The 15,815-nt window shown below is 38.2% G+C and overlaps 1 pseudogene; it reads right to left on the bottom strand.

Annotated features, from left to right (window-relative positions):
* The window catches only part of LOC127194135 (jupiter microtubule associated homolog 2-like), a 134,728-nt pseudogene that overhangs the window by 55,549 nt on the left and 63,364 nt on the right, over positions 1 to 15,815 (bottom strand).

Raw genomic sequence — 15,815 nt, forward strand, 5'->3', positions numbered from 1 at the left:
TCCACAGAATTTTTAAAGTATAGAGTAATATTGTCTGCAAATAGGAATGTTTTGATCTCTGCTTCTCTTATCTGTACCACATTTATACATTTTTCTTGTCTTGTTCTTGGTATAAGTTTGAGCACTATATTGAATAAGAGCAAAGAATGGGGGACCCTTTACCCAAATTTGTTTGGCTCTTTTTTAGTGTCTCGGTTTGCGTACTGAAGTTTTCATCCAATTTTTTAATTCTCTAAGTTACTGATCATTTCTGTCAGTGCGGTAATGTTCTTGTCTGGGTCCTTAATTGATGTCTTATCTCATTTATCTGCTTTTGAGTCTGTATATGATCACGGACTCTGAGTTCCTTCTTTGACCTTTTAGCCACTTTAGTGTCTTTAGTTCCTATAACCAGGAAGTTGTGAGTTTGTGAACATGTCATGGCTGGTGACCTCCTAGTTTTCACATCACTTCATTGTGTTCTGTGCATCTGTGGAGATGGATATGTCTTCCAGTTTTTAACTTTTGCCTTGTTTTATGTGAGTCCAGTTGGAAGATTGTCTTTACTAGGGCTCATGTTTTGTGCTATTATTTATAGAAGGCAGACTCATGTTCCCCTAAAGAGGCACCTCTTCAGCATTGATTTGGTCAGAGATACCCTGGGAAATGTACTGTGTCCAGCGAATTGAGGAAGGAGTAGGGGGAAGGAGATAGAAGGGTCAAAGGATGTACAAAAAGGAAACCACAACTGGAGATGTGAGGAGTCATAGAGACTATGGTAAATGTAGGAGTCTAGAAAAAGATGTTTTTTAGGTGTAGAAAAGAAAGGGATAGTTATGAAGCCCTCTTCTGGTCAGATAGAAGTTAAAACACAGAAGCTTAACAATTGAAGTAAAAATTATTAATAATCAAAAATTGAAAATATAGAAAAAAACAACTAAAGTCTTAAAATAAAATAGGCAGTAGCATACAATAGAAGGTATTATCCTGCTTTGGATCAGGTTTTCTTTCTCACTGGGGTGATATCTTTTCTACATCCCATTGTATTATCATTTATATCAGTCTTCACAGGTGCTGGGGTGGGGATGCTAGCCTGGATAACTTAGGCAAGTTAAGTCAGTGTTTCCTTTAAAGGAGAAAGACTTCTTTGAGTTTACACTCTTTTTTTTTTTTTGTCATAATTAACTATTCTGAACCCACTTGCTCTCCTGCTGCCATCAATAAGTTACAGTATTGCCTGTGGTGAATTAAGAATTGCACTGCCTCAGAGATAGGGTCCTCTGCAAGTCAAGGATTGCTGTCATAGGGAAGACCCATACATCCCCGAGATAAGGTTGTATTCCCAACAAGAGCTGCACGGGGCTCCACAATACACTTCCAGTTATCCTGTGTAACAATACCTCATATCTTGTCCCCACTAGGAGCAGGAGTTAGGGAGTCATTTTCTTTGGTTGAGTGTCAGAGGTTTGCCACATTTCTGTTACACACTTTGGTGAAGGCTGTTCACTTGGGTAGACAGTTAATGCTGGTCAGCTTGACGGCCAAGGTGGTTATGCCTCAATGGTGGCAATAGTAGTTGCTGGCATCTTTCATGGATGTAGCCCATGGCCCTAATTTCTTATTTTGATATGAATTTATTTGCCTAAGTGAATTAAGTATTTTTCGTTTCTTCTTTCATCTTTTTCTTAGTATCCAACTTACACGACAGAACATCAAATGAGGAAGGCCATATTGATCTGGTGGCTCAGGCCGACTTCCTGTTAGCTTCTGAGTCACACCAGGAAAATATGCAGTCCTGTGATGAGCAGTGTACCAGCTTTACATGCAAGTCATTAGTGTGATGACAGAAGTGTTCAAACAGACACATATTTCAATGTCATCATTGATTTAACCTTGTCTTTGCAGATTTCAGTTTATCTTGTTCTATATTGTCAGTATTGTCTCCTCTTTGGGCTTTCACTATCTGAAGTCTAAAATGTCATGCTGTAGTACAGACCTTACAAGCAAGATGTGTTTTAATGACTCAATAGTCAAGCACCAGTTATGGAGAAACTACTTACTGGTTGGATTTTAGATTGCCTCACAGGGGGAGATAGCATACTTGGTTATGATATCATACCCATGGCTGTGGGGTCATGGGACCATGTGGGGAACCTGGTATTGCTATTTTGCAAAACGGTCATGCAGTCAAATATTCTAAACATTATGTTTATACCCACAGACCCAGGCTGCTCTCAGCCTTGTCCAAAGAAACTTCTTTTTGTGGTGAAAACAATCAGTAGAGAGGCGAATAGTTGGTCAAAGTGTTGAGAACCATTGCTCGGCACTAAGTGGGGAGTCTATCACCTGTATTAACTACTCTGCCTCACCAAGTCCCAAGGGAGCATTGTGATGATGGGGTGACTAGAATCAGAGAATGGAGTGGAGTGCTGTGACGTGCTGCCTTCCTGATACGGTATGGTGGTGGCAACTGTGAACTCACGGTGGTGGCTGTGGTTATGTGTATGAGACCTCCATAAGACAAGGCAGGGGACTCCTGGTGTGGAAGGGGTAGACACTCTCTAGGCCCCAGCCCTTACTGAAGAGCTATTGGGCGGATGGCTTCCGGGGAAGGATTATTCTGTACTGAGGATATGGCAGCTGGTAAGTTTTTCATGGTCTAATGGGTGGCTCCACACCCATGCACATATGACCAACACTAACTAGATGTAGTAGGTCACCTTTTTTAATGGCTTGCTATGGGGAGGGGGAAGCATAGAAGAAAATGAGAGGGGAAGTTGGAGGGGAAAGGGTAATAAATATGACCATATTTCATTGTATGTGTGTGTGTGAAAATTTGAACTATACAAAATTAAATGCATCTTAAATATTATATCAAGATATTGGTATAAATTGGACAAAATATCCTTGGATTTTTAAAACATTCAACATTTATGACTGAGAGACTTAAATTGGCTCGTTACTATTTTCTTCCCATATCTGCTGAGCCAAAACAGGCAATTCTGAACAAAATTTGAAACTGAAACACGTCTCTTCTCTCTAATTCTTGCTCCAGCTGTGATCCATGATATTCTCATTTTTAGCAATGCTGCTGACTTTCGGGTGAGCCCATATCTTCTGGGCGTGCTCTTTTTGAGGGTTGACATTAACAGTCGGATACTTCAGGCCTTTGGGGAGAGAGTGTCAGCTCTGCTGTGGCAAGTTTTGTGTTTGAACTGCTGTAACATTTTAAGCTTCAGTTACGCTTGTGAGCATGTGCATTTTCATTACGCCTGGAGCATAGTATCTTTGTTAGGCCATGCACCACACGTTAGAATTGAAAACGAAGAGAGCGAGTGTCTGTGCGTACTTACCTATGGTAGATTTACAATGTCGCAATGCAGGGTTATTACATCTACCAGTTGAGTAGCCCTCTTCCCTTTACCTTACATCTTGGGAGAAACCTAATGAAGAAGTAGCAGTTGGGATGTGGAAGGAGGGTCCCAGGAGGATTCATGGTACCAGAATTGACTCTTGGCTTAAGATTAGTGCTTGTGCATCACCCTGTAATGAAAGAGTGGGCCGCCCAGAAGGTACTGAGTAAATGTTACAATGCTGAGATCCTAATGAGGATCAAGGTTGTGCTGAAACATGTGTTACGATGATGTATTTTTATGGTACCTGATGCTTCATGTTCTCTAAATATGGATGTGAATCTTTCTTGCTCATCTGAAATGGTAAAAAAAAAAAAAAAAAAAAAAAAAGCCTTATGTTGTGCAGGATTTTGTGTCAACAGTTTTACACACAGAGAAAAAAGTAAGGAAACGTCCTTGTTTCTTTAAAGGTAAAAAAAAAAATTGAGGCCATTTTTAAGAAGTCAGAAATTGTTCTATTTTTTTCCAAAAGGAAAATGTGTCCTTTTCTCATTTGAAGTGGAAGCTATTCCAAAGACAGAAGGACAGAAGAGGGACTTTGCTCACTTTGAGCTTTGGCCTGAGATGGCAAACCTGTCATTTAATGTTGCTCTCAACTAACCATTTACCATGAGCACCTGTCTGGCACGTAACTCAGCTAAAGACAATAAAAGTAAAATAAAACTATAATAGTAGTCAATAACGTTTATTAAATGGTGAAGGACTTAAAAGTAATGTATTTGGTAGGTCAAGTCATAAAGTTCCTAAACTTGACAGTTCCCTCAAGAGGATGATGCAGTGTTCAGAAAGCTGCCAACGGCTGAAGATTTTTTTTTTTTTTTTTATCACTCACTAATATTATCCTATGATTTAGGAGATGCCAAGGATTACATGTGGCTTAAGTCAGGCTGGCTTCCATTACTTTATCTTCTGTACCATTTTAAAAGTATTTTGCTGCCATCACAAGTTACATAAATATTCCCAGGTCTAATCAGTCAGGCAGCCCATTGTGGGTTTTTTTTTTCTGGCTGTCAGGACATTCTGGGGGCAGAAAATGAATCCTTTATGGAGAAGAGGAAGGTTATGCATGGCAGGAAATATTTTTAAAAAGCATTTTGTGATAAATGCATTTCACTGATATGATAAATATTATATCTTGAATTGTAGTTGGAGGGATTTATCCTACCTGGGCTCTGTAAGATTGTGAAAGCACTACTCTACTTCTAGGCAGATGCTAACCTTTCAGAAATTATGAATGGAAAACTAAAGTGATTTTTCCCTCCATTTCAGTTATGATATGTGAGTTCCTGCTTTAGGGTGTATTAGCATCCCAGTGGTCATTCTCTCTCTTTGAAAATAAGCTTATTGTAACAACTGTGTTACACATGGCTTTTCTTTGTTTTACATCTATGTGTCCCCTGTGCATGTATATATATCCACACCCACATAATCTCCTTCCCACTTTTCTTAATAAGAAACCCTAGGAATCTTCACTCATGTTTCTTTTTCTGAATATAATAAAATTAAATGCATATGGAGCTGAGATAGTATGAGCTTATTGCCTCCTCTTTAAGATTCAAATCTTTTTAAAATTTTATTTATTAATTTTGTGTATCTGCATGTACACCTGCAGGCCAGAAGAGGCCATCAGACCACATTATAGAGGGTTGTGAGCCACCATGTGGTTGCTGGGAATTTAACTCAGGACTTCTCGAAGAGTAGACGTGCTCTTAACCACTGAGCCATCTCTCCAGCCCCTAAGATTCAAATCTTAAAGGTGTTCACTACAAAGGTGGACAGAAGTCCATCTATGGATTCATAAAACTAGTGCAAAGATTCTTTATCTATATTTTAGAAAAAATAAAAAAAAGCATAAGTACCTGTTTATGATGTCAGAATTCAAATGCCCTTCATAGGATAAGAATTATGAAATAAGTGAAATTGGTTGTTAGTATACAGCTTGTAGTGTGTTTTGCAATGATATGCTATGCTCGTTCATGGGTTGGAGGACTCGGAATGTATGAGTGCTTGCTACACAAACACAAAAGCCTGCACACAGATCCCAGGCCACACATGCACCTTCAACTTTGCTGCTGTGGGAGGTGGAGCCAGGAGGCTTGCCAAGCCTTGCTGACAGAGAGCTTACGCCCACGTTCAGTGAGAGACTCTGTCTCAAAGGAATAAGGTGGAGAGAGATAGGGTACCATTCATCATCCTCTTCTGTCCTACCCATATGGTCTCATATGTACATGCATCTGCACACATGGGCACATAAGACACACACACACACACATACACCATATTCACATACACTTATAATTAAGATGAGTATATTCATGAAAAATTCAAAATTACATATATAAAGGTACTTTTTTCATGTTAGTTTAGATTACTGATACTTAAAGAAAGGATTTAGAATGGAAAATTTACCACAGTTTTTAATCCAGTAAAATTACTTGATGATGCTGTCACTGTAATAAAATCCAAGAGAGTTTCAAAATTAATTATAATTAATTAATTGATAAAAATTAATTAAAACATAAATTAGCAGAGCTTAGCCTTGTTATGACATGGCTACTACATATAAGGATGCACAAAATATGGGATAATACATGGACCATTATAATGTGTTTTGTTTTGTTTGGCCATAACAAGTGGTGTAGCATGCTGTAAGTTCAGAACATCTATCTGTATCCATAGATATGCTATTAGAAAAAGAGTCAGTAGGCCGGGCGTGGTGGTGCACGCCTTTAATCCCAGCACTCGGGAGGCAGAGGCAGGCAGATCGCTGTGAGTTCGAGGCCAGCCTGGTCTATAAAGTGAGTCCAGGATGGCCAAGGCTACACAGAGAAACCCTGTCTCGAAAAACAAAAAAAAAAAAAAACCAAAACAAAACAAAAAAACAAAACAAACAACAACAACAACAACAACAAAAAACCAAAACAAAAAGGAAAAAAAGAAAAAAAGAAAAAGAGTCAGTGTGAAGACAGAACTTTCCATGCGAAGACACAACTTTCCCATGTTTTTGGTTTTCATATATGTGTTATAATAAGTTAAATCTGCATTATAGAAAATTTCAAACTTGTAGGAAAACTACAGAACTGTGTCCCATGTTTTCCACTACATCCTGCCACTTTATTTTCTTTGACTGACTCTTTATCAGTGATTTTCTAATTTTAATAGAAAAAAAAAAATAACCACTACTTTGGCTTTACTCTGGGGAACAGAGAGACTTTAAAAGAAATACATTATTTTTGAAGTTGATGAATTTGGTAACAATTCTCTAGAGAGATATAAAGTGCAGGCAGCAGCATCTGTTGCGAACATTCTCTTCTGTCTTCCTAACGTTTAACTCTGCACAGCTGGAGCACAAGACACACTTTGGCTTTATTTAGCTCACAATGAGTCCCTCGTCCACAGACATGTGCATATTTTTTAAATTTATTTGTATCTCAGGTTTCCTGAGTATATATTAATATAAAAAGTATAATTGATTGAGTTGATGGTATCAGGGAAGTGTGATTTGGTGGGAGCAAAGGAAGGAGGGCAAAGTGAGCCACAGCAGAATGGCTCAGGCATGACCAAGGCCAGCAATGCCTTCTCTAAATCCCCAAGCACACTGGCTGGTGCTGAGCTTGTCTTGTCTTTAACATTTTAGCACTGAGTGAGAAATATATGGCAACAAGGCCAGCCTTGTTTTGTTGGTCATAAAGGTTGACCAGGGAGGCACACCGTATATTATACTAAGAAAGCAGACATTGTGTGCCAAAGTGAACAATGCTCTGACAAAAACACTGAACCTCATTGAGGTTTTTCTTATCATCTATATAACCTATAGGTCTCTAAAAGCAATTCAGTCCCATCAATTTGTAGAGGCCACACAGTGATGTTGTGTAGGTAATCCTGCTCCCTTGGTCAGCCCATTTTGACTTAGTGATAGATTTTTAAAACTTCTAGAGGACAGAGTAGATGATTCATGTCCAGAGAAGTCTACCATAAATATTGTTTTCCATTCAAGCTCTTGATAGACCACAGTTAGTTGCAGTGGATTTGGGGTTGCACTCACCAAAGATTCTGAAGTGATGTTCTTCCCTTTGATGCACTGATGATCATGTACACAAATGCTTGTTTTCACACATGGCCACCCAGGGTATAAGGTATGTTTTTCTTGCCATGTGGGCAGAGATGAAATTGTGGCCAACAATGTTTCCTTCCAGGCACACCTTGGAACTGTTCTGGCACACAAATGTGTAGTGGAAGTCCTACGTTTTATGTCATAAACTATGTACATAGCAATTGAATATTAACCTATTTTGAAAGGTATTTTGAACATCTGTTGTAGATATTAAAAAACATTCTTAACAAAATTTACCTCTGAGTGCTTTTCTTCTAACCTTGTACTTAATACTCTCTTAATTTTTTTTTGAAATTCTCTCTTCATCTCTGCTTTACATAAAAAGCAAATTGAACCTTTTCATCTTAAAATAAGATGTAGTTTTATACGTCACATAAAATAAGATTCACAGTTTTTAGTGGGCAGTTTTGTGAGCCTTTGCACATATAATCAGATATACAACAGCCTTTACCATAATCAAAATATAGGGTAGTTCTATCACCTCTAAAATTTCCCAAGCTGCTAGCATCCCTGTTCTGACCCACAACCCTGGCAACCACTGATCTGTTTGCCGTCTCGATCATTTTGCCCTTTTCAGAATGGTCTGTAAATGACACAGGGCATGATTCTGTTGAATAGGTTCTTCACTTAGGTTGGTGATGTTGTGATTCATGCATCCTGTGGCACGTATCAAATCTTTATTCCTTCTTACTTTTAAGCAGCATCTCATTATTTGTTTACCTGTTCCATTTGTGAGGGGTAGTTGAATTTTTCTTTTCTATAAAGAATAGATCCATGGAAAGTATCTGTGTTCAGATTTGGATCTAGGTATGCTCTATTTCACAAACCGGTGTGCCGTCTTTAAATCAATGACGTTATCTTTATGTAGTACCATAGCACAGGTGTAATGGGTTTCCAGCAGTGTCCCAGCTTCCCTCCCATCTTCCTTCCTAGCTGTTTCATACATTATACATTTTCAATTATATCATCCCAGCAGACATTGTTATCATGTTTGCTTTAGGTAATCAGTGACTTTATATATATAATTTATTTGAAACAAGGGTTTTATAGTAATTTCACTTGTCATTTTTACTTTTCAATTCTTTGTTTTTATTAAAAGTTTCTACTATTATTATTTTTTATTTGGAGGAAATTTCTTTTTATCTGCCATGTATAAATCTTTCGGCTAGTTGTAAATTCTGGTTTTATTTATTTAATATATATATATATATATATTTCATTTTATAGCAGTATAGTGTATTCTCATTTATACAGCTCTATTTGCATTTTTTCAGGACTATTAAATATCACTCTATTAGGTAGGCAATATTTTATACAAACAATCATTAGTTTGTCAAAATAGATAACTTCTAAAATGTATAGCATAGGACTCCTCGGAACCAAGTTGTTACTGGCTCTAGGGCCCAGGAAGCATGGCCATATTGAAATCAGAGCATTGGGGAGCTATCCTTTTACCAGAAGACTGCATTTCAGAACCCATTGGAAATGTGAGGATTGCAGCTTCTGGGAGTAGATGTTCCTGATAACATACAGGGATGAAGCTGATATGCAGCAAGCTGACTTTGTGTCAAAGAAACTGGTTGTAGAGAGTGAGTATCCTTGGATCTGCAGCATCCCACTCAGCAGCAAGGAGAAAACCCCAAATAGCTAGGAAAGGAAGCTCCTACCTATCAATCTGTACTCACTGTTGATAAAGACCAGCAGTGTGCAGTTAACAAGAGAAGAAATGCTTAAAATAGAGGACAAACAGACCTGTATTTGGAAGTAGGAAGCAACAAACTGATTACTAGTGCCCATGTCAAAATAAGCCATTTGCAAAACGTATGCTCAGGACCATGTGAGACATCATATGAACAATGAGAGCACTGAATAACAGAGTGACCTGTGCCAACTTCAGGGAAGAGTCTTTTCTTGCCCTAAAAGAGTCTGTTGGCCTTGAAATTACATTAATATCAACCTCTATCTTCTGATGGTCTATGAGCATCTTTCTGTGGCCTCTTTTCTGTATGGGAGACAAGGTTCTATATTCAGGGCCCATCTGAAATCCAGGATAATCTCATATTAATTAATTAATAATATCAATTGTCATTAATTAACAATTAATATCTGCAAGAGTACCCATTCTAAATGAGTCAGCTTCTAAAGTTGTGGGTTAAAACAGATTTTTATAAAAGATCCTATTAAGCTCAAATGACAATTATGAAGGTCCAGCTACATTACCATATGCTAATGATAACTATGGAAAATTATAACTATAATTAAAGAAAATTCAATAACAAATATGTAGATTTTATAAGCCAGAATTCATTAAAATTTACTGAGAGAAGTTGAAGAAAGCATAAATAAATGGAGAGACATACCATACTTTTAGACTGAGAAATTAACATTTTATAATCTATCAACTTACCTCTACTTTTGTTGATTCAATTTCATCTAAAATATTTTTTTCCAACAGTTGGGGTCTGGAATGATGGCTTACTGGTTAAGAACACAGGCCACTCTTTGAGAGGACTCAGGTTCAATTCCGAGGCCCCACACAACAGATCACCTATCTGTAACTCAATTCCCAGGGTGTCTGATGGCCTCTTCTGATCCCCATGGGTACCAGCCATGCGTGTCGTGCATATATACACACATGCAGACAAAAACAAAGCAAAACAACAACAACCCATAAACATAGAAAGGAATAAATCTTTTAAAAAAATTCCAAGAATCAAATTTTTTATTTGTGGCAATCAGCAAGTTGAATTATGAACTTGAAAAATGTTGAAATACCAGAAATCTAGTGCAGCAATAGCATGTTTTGAAGGATAGGAACAATGTTGGTGCATCTACAGTGCGTGATGTCATTATGTATTGATAACTTGGAATTCATGAACATTAATCATCTCTGCCCTTTGGTAGCTAAGAGAGTAGCCTTAATTCTTCCCTCAGGGGGTCCTTCCTCTACCAGGCTACTGACATGCTTCTCTCCACCTGACTGAATTCTGACCTTGGGGAGGTGCTGGCCTCCCCTTTTCCTTCTCTTACAGCAGTTGCTTTACATTGCCTTCACTATCAAATTCATTTACAGACTAAATTATTTTTTGGGGAATTTTATATATGGGTATCATGTTTGCCTCATTTTCACTCTTCCTTCTTCTCCCTCCAAATTCTTTATCTCCTTTTGAGATGAAAAACCTTTTAGAAACACTCTTTCTAGTTTTAAAATGGAGGTCTTAAGGTCATAGGATTCATCTCTACCAAGTCTAATCCTTAAGGTGGGCAGCCAGCTCTCTGTCATCCTCTGCATCAGGGCAGAGCTCCGACCTCACTGAAAACCCCTTGTCCCAAAGGTCTGAGAAGTCTTTACTAGTATAAGACCAGTTAGCAAACACAGATAGCTTGTAGTTTCCTCATTACCTCTTAAAAATATTGCTTTCAGCAGGGCTGTATTCTGATTGTATTTGGTTTTCTGTTATATAACAAGACTCTTGAAGAAAGGATTCTTTACTATTTCAAATGACAATTTCAATATTTTCTTAATATGATAATCTAGTGAGGAGCTTAAAGTGCAAACTACATTTCCCCTTGGCCCTATGAAAAATAAAATGAAATAATGAAATTTAAAAAAATCACAAATAGGTCAAAAGTGCTACTAATGCATGTAGTTGACCAAAGACTTTTCTCAAGAAAACAGATAATTTTCTGTCCATGTTAGAATACAAATAACACTATAAGACACTTTGCAGAGAAAATAAAAACACCCAACACAAATACAATACAAAATAAGGATGTTTTCCAACTTATCAAGGAATACAAATTAAAACAGCAATAAGAACTAATTCTCACAAAAATGGCAAATGTGGCCAGCATCAAAAACAAAAGCCCTGAAAGAGAATTCAGGTTCTGATTAACAGGAAGCTAATGGTTATTGAATGCATTTCTAGTAGAACTATAGCATTGCAGCCACATTGGAGAGCCATGTAAGCAATTTCTTAGAAACTTATGCAAATTTCATCAGATAACTTAGAAGATTTACTTATAATGCAGTCTGAAAATAAGTGATTATGTAATAAGTTATATAAGAATTTCCAGAGAAATTTATTCATATATCCCCTGCACTACAAACAACCTGAATGTCCCTTATCAGGTGATTTGATAAATTGTAACATCCATGCATAGAAAAGTGCCCAGCACTGAGAAGACATGAATTATTGATAATAGATAACACAAATGAGTCTCGGTGACATTAAGTTCAATGAAGTGTCAACACAAAACACATAAGTATGTAATGATTCCATTTACATACTGTTCTGGAAGAGATAAAATTAATGTTTATAGGTAACAGTCAGGTGGGTTCTTGCTTGGGGTGAGGTTGATAATGGAGGAACGACGGGAGAAAAGCATTAGGGGATCATTAGGTGTAATGAAAAGCCCCTTGCTTGATGGTTACACTAGTTACACTGATATATGTAAATCTTGCAAACCCCATTGCTCTTTAAATAAGAGTGTTTTATTTTCTGGAGAACACACTCCTATTAAATTGATGAAAAAACAAACAACTAGTGGGAGAATTTCATCATAGTATGAGGAGTGAATCTCGGACTCTATGCTTTTGATCTGTTCCCCCCCAACCCCGGCCCCCAGGTAAGTTAAAGAATATGGCTTTAAAGGTGGAGAAAAGTCAGCTTTGAAGTCTTTAATTAAAGTTTAAAACTGGAAGTGGATGGGACTCCAGTTAGGATGATATCTGTTTGAATTTGGTACCAGTGGGGAAAGCATTAATAAGTCATGGGCCTAACATACACATGAATCTACAAAGGACTCAGAAATACCCAAAGTGACCTCAATACTTTCTGATTTCAAGATGTATTATGAAATTGAATCAATTAATATACTGCTATGAAGACAAACAGAACCATTAAACAAGAATCAAACACAGAGCCGGGCGTGGTGGTGCACGCCTTTAATCCCAGCACCCGGGAGGCAGAGGCAGGTGGATCGCTGTGAGTTCGAGGCCAGCCTGGTCTACAAAGTGAGTCCAGGATGGCCAAGGCTACACAGAGAAACCCTGTCTCGAAAAAAAAAAAAAAAAAAAAAAAAAAGAAAAAGAAAAAGAATCAAACACAGAAGCAAGCTAACGCAGCAATAGTCAGCCAGTCTTTGAAAAGAAAGTTAGGAACACATAACTGAACATAGATACTCTTTTGGCCATGTGATGCTGGCACAGTTAGAAATGTGCATGTGATCAGGACATTGGGCCCAAGTTTACCTCTTCCACAAAGATTAACTCAAAGTGTGTTAATGACTTAATTTTGAACATAAGACTTGCTGGAATGATAAAACTCCAAAAGACCATGTAGAGGAAAATTTTCTTGTTTTTCCCCTGCCCCCTCCCCTCCCTCTGTCTGTCTGTGTCCATTTCTCTGTCTCTGTCTCTGTCTCTGTCTCTGTCTCTGTCTCTCTCTCTGTCTCTCTCTCTCTTTCTCTCTCTCACAAAGACAATGATAGAGAGAGGTGCAGAGCAAAGGAAGCAACAGAACAAAAAGGCAATTATGGGATGGGAGAATTAGTCACAAACCCAGTATCTATCTGATAATGAATCAATTTCCAAAATAAACCCCTATAACCCAATAGCAAGTACCTCAAATAATCTGATTAAAAATGGACAATAGATCTGGTAACAAATTTCTCCAAAGAAAACATGCAATGGCTCTTGGCCCATAAACAATACACAAACTCACTGGTCACCAAGGAAACACAAACAAAAACTGTAAGAAAACACAACGTTATACCTATAAGGATATAATAAATATAAAATGAGGAAATAAAACAAGGAATTCCCGAAATTTGTGGATAAATGGATTGAGCTAGAAATGATCATAATGAGTGAGTTAACCCAGAAGCAGAAAGAATCAAATGGTATATGCTCACTTATATCTGCATACTAGCCCAAGGGGCATGTCCCACGAAAGCCTTCACTTACCAGGAAACTGGGACAGAGGGGAAGGCATCCTATTGGGACTCTAAATGAGAGACACATGGGAGAATAGCAAAATAAAAGGATCCAGAGGGTCCTAGAAACCTACAAGTAGAACATGATGATAGGCAGATTTGGGCCCAGGGGTCCCGCTCAAACTAAGGCACCAGCCTAGGACAATACAGGTGGTAAACTTTAAACCCCTACCCAGATCTAGCCAATGGTCAGAACATTCTCCACAGTTGAGTGGAGAGTGGGATATGACTTTCTCATGTACTCTGGTGCCTCACATTTGACCATGTCCCCTGGAGGAGGGGGACCTGGTGGCACTCAGAGGAAGGACAGCAGGTTGCCAAGAAGAGACTTGATACCCTATGAGCATATACAGGGGGAGGTAATCCCCCTCAGGAACAGTCATAGGGGAGGGGAATAAGGGGAAAATGGGAGGGAGGGAAGAATGGGAGGATACAAGGGATGGGATAAACATTGAGATGTAACAAGAATAAATTAATAAAAAGAATAAATTAAAAAAAAAAGACTAGTGCTGGTGAAGATGTAGCAAAGTCAAAACACCTGGACCTCACTGATGGGAACAGTAAATAGCACTGTGATATAGAAAACAGTAGGCAGATTCCTCAGAAAGTCAACAGCAGACTTCTATGGTGATACTTCTTCTGAGCTTGTATCAAAAGAATAGGAATTAGCATCTCAATTATACATACAATCTCTTGTTTATTCTAGTATTACTCTTAATACATAAATCTATAAGCAACCTAAGTATCCCTCAACAGATGAATAAGACCATGTTGCATACACAGTGGAATACTAATCAGCCTCATTAAATACGATTGGCAGTCATCAAACATGGTTGTCATAGAACCTGAAGGATATTTTACCAAACAGTTTTGAAAAACAAAAACAAGAGAAAATCTATTCTCAGAAAGAGAAATATTGCACAGTTCTACTTACATATGGTATTGAGAATAAATTCATAAAAGGAGAGTAGGAAACATAGTGATGTTTTTCTCAGCTTAGATGGTAGGGGAAATGGGTGTAAAATTTTAAGTATACATGATGACTAACTTCTCTAGATCTGCTATACAACAGTGCTTAGGAAGAACTGCATACCCCTAAGTCTTTCTTCCAATATCAGTTGGAATTTACTTAAGAAAAAGAGAAGCGAAGGGCTGTGACAGTTGAGTCCCAATCCACAGGACTCATCCTGCAGTTTTCTGCCCTTTGTGACAACTGTGATACAATAATCTCACCATGGGGAGGGAACAAGAAGGTGACAAGAAAAAAGAAAAATTGACTTCTCTGTTGGGGATTGTGCCACTCCCTTAACCTCCTTAAACATCGCTGTGGTACTCAAAATCACATTTTTTGTATGTCTTGGGGAAGAAAAGCAGAGTCTGCTCTGCCATGGCTGGTCGGTGGCCTTGGCCAGTTCTGAATCCCTCTGTCTTCAGAACCTGGGTTGCAGCTTTCTCTCACATCATACAGCACTTTCTTCCAGACAGTTTTTTTTTTCCCTCTACATGCCCGAGTCATGGAGTACAATTTTGTATTTCCTACAGGCAGTGATGGCTCTTTCATTAATTTCTTGTCTCAGGTACCTAAAATGTTTGGCTATGGGTCAAGGGTTGTGAGTAATTAGCTCACAATATAGAAGCAACAGAGTTCTGCTTACAGATTTACAACTGCAGAATGGACTAGAAATAACTCTGTATTCTAAGAATAGTGTTTATAGTAGACCATCCACGTGAGATTGTAAGAAAGCCAAAGTAAACCAGAGGCAAGTAAATTGCTTCAATCTAGGATGAGTTATTTCCCCATTAGTTTTACACTCAAGATGATGTTTATTAGTTTTTTTGATATAATCTAAACCGGCTGTTCTATTTTTGAAGCAGCCGGGGTTTAACTGGCCTGCCTAGAAATTCTTTGCAGTTAGCCTTTTGATCAGATTAGTGCGATGAATTGTGTTTAGTGCTGGCGAGCTGCTTCAAAGTGGAAGCCTATAATATGCATTCGCTCCATTTAGCTGTATTTTCTACTATAACTCTCTCCTAGAGACTGAAGTAAAGGCTTATTCCCTTGTGAGGGACGTTCACAGTGCTGACAGCAATCTGCAGCGTCTCCTGACTCAGGCTCTGAACACTGCAAAAGTGCACAGGCAGCGATCTCCTGGAGCTTTATTGTGCCAGCATCAAGGTCAGGCAGTGCACCTCCGCTCACATTTGTACACTTGAAACTCTGCAGTACTTGGAAAGGAAAGAGAAGTTACTTTTTTGGGCAATGTTCCAATAGGGCCAAATGTGTTGCCCGATACTATAAAAAGTCTAGCTGT

Source organism: Acomys russatus, chromosome 10 (assembly GCF_903995435.1).
Source record: "Acomys russatus chromosome 10, mAcoRus1.1, whole genome shotgun sequence".
Taxonomy (NCBI): Eukaryota; Metazoa; Chordata; class Mammalia; order Rodentia; family Muridae; genus Acomys; species Acomys russatus.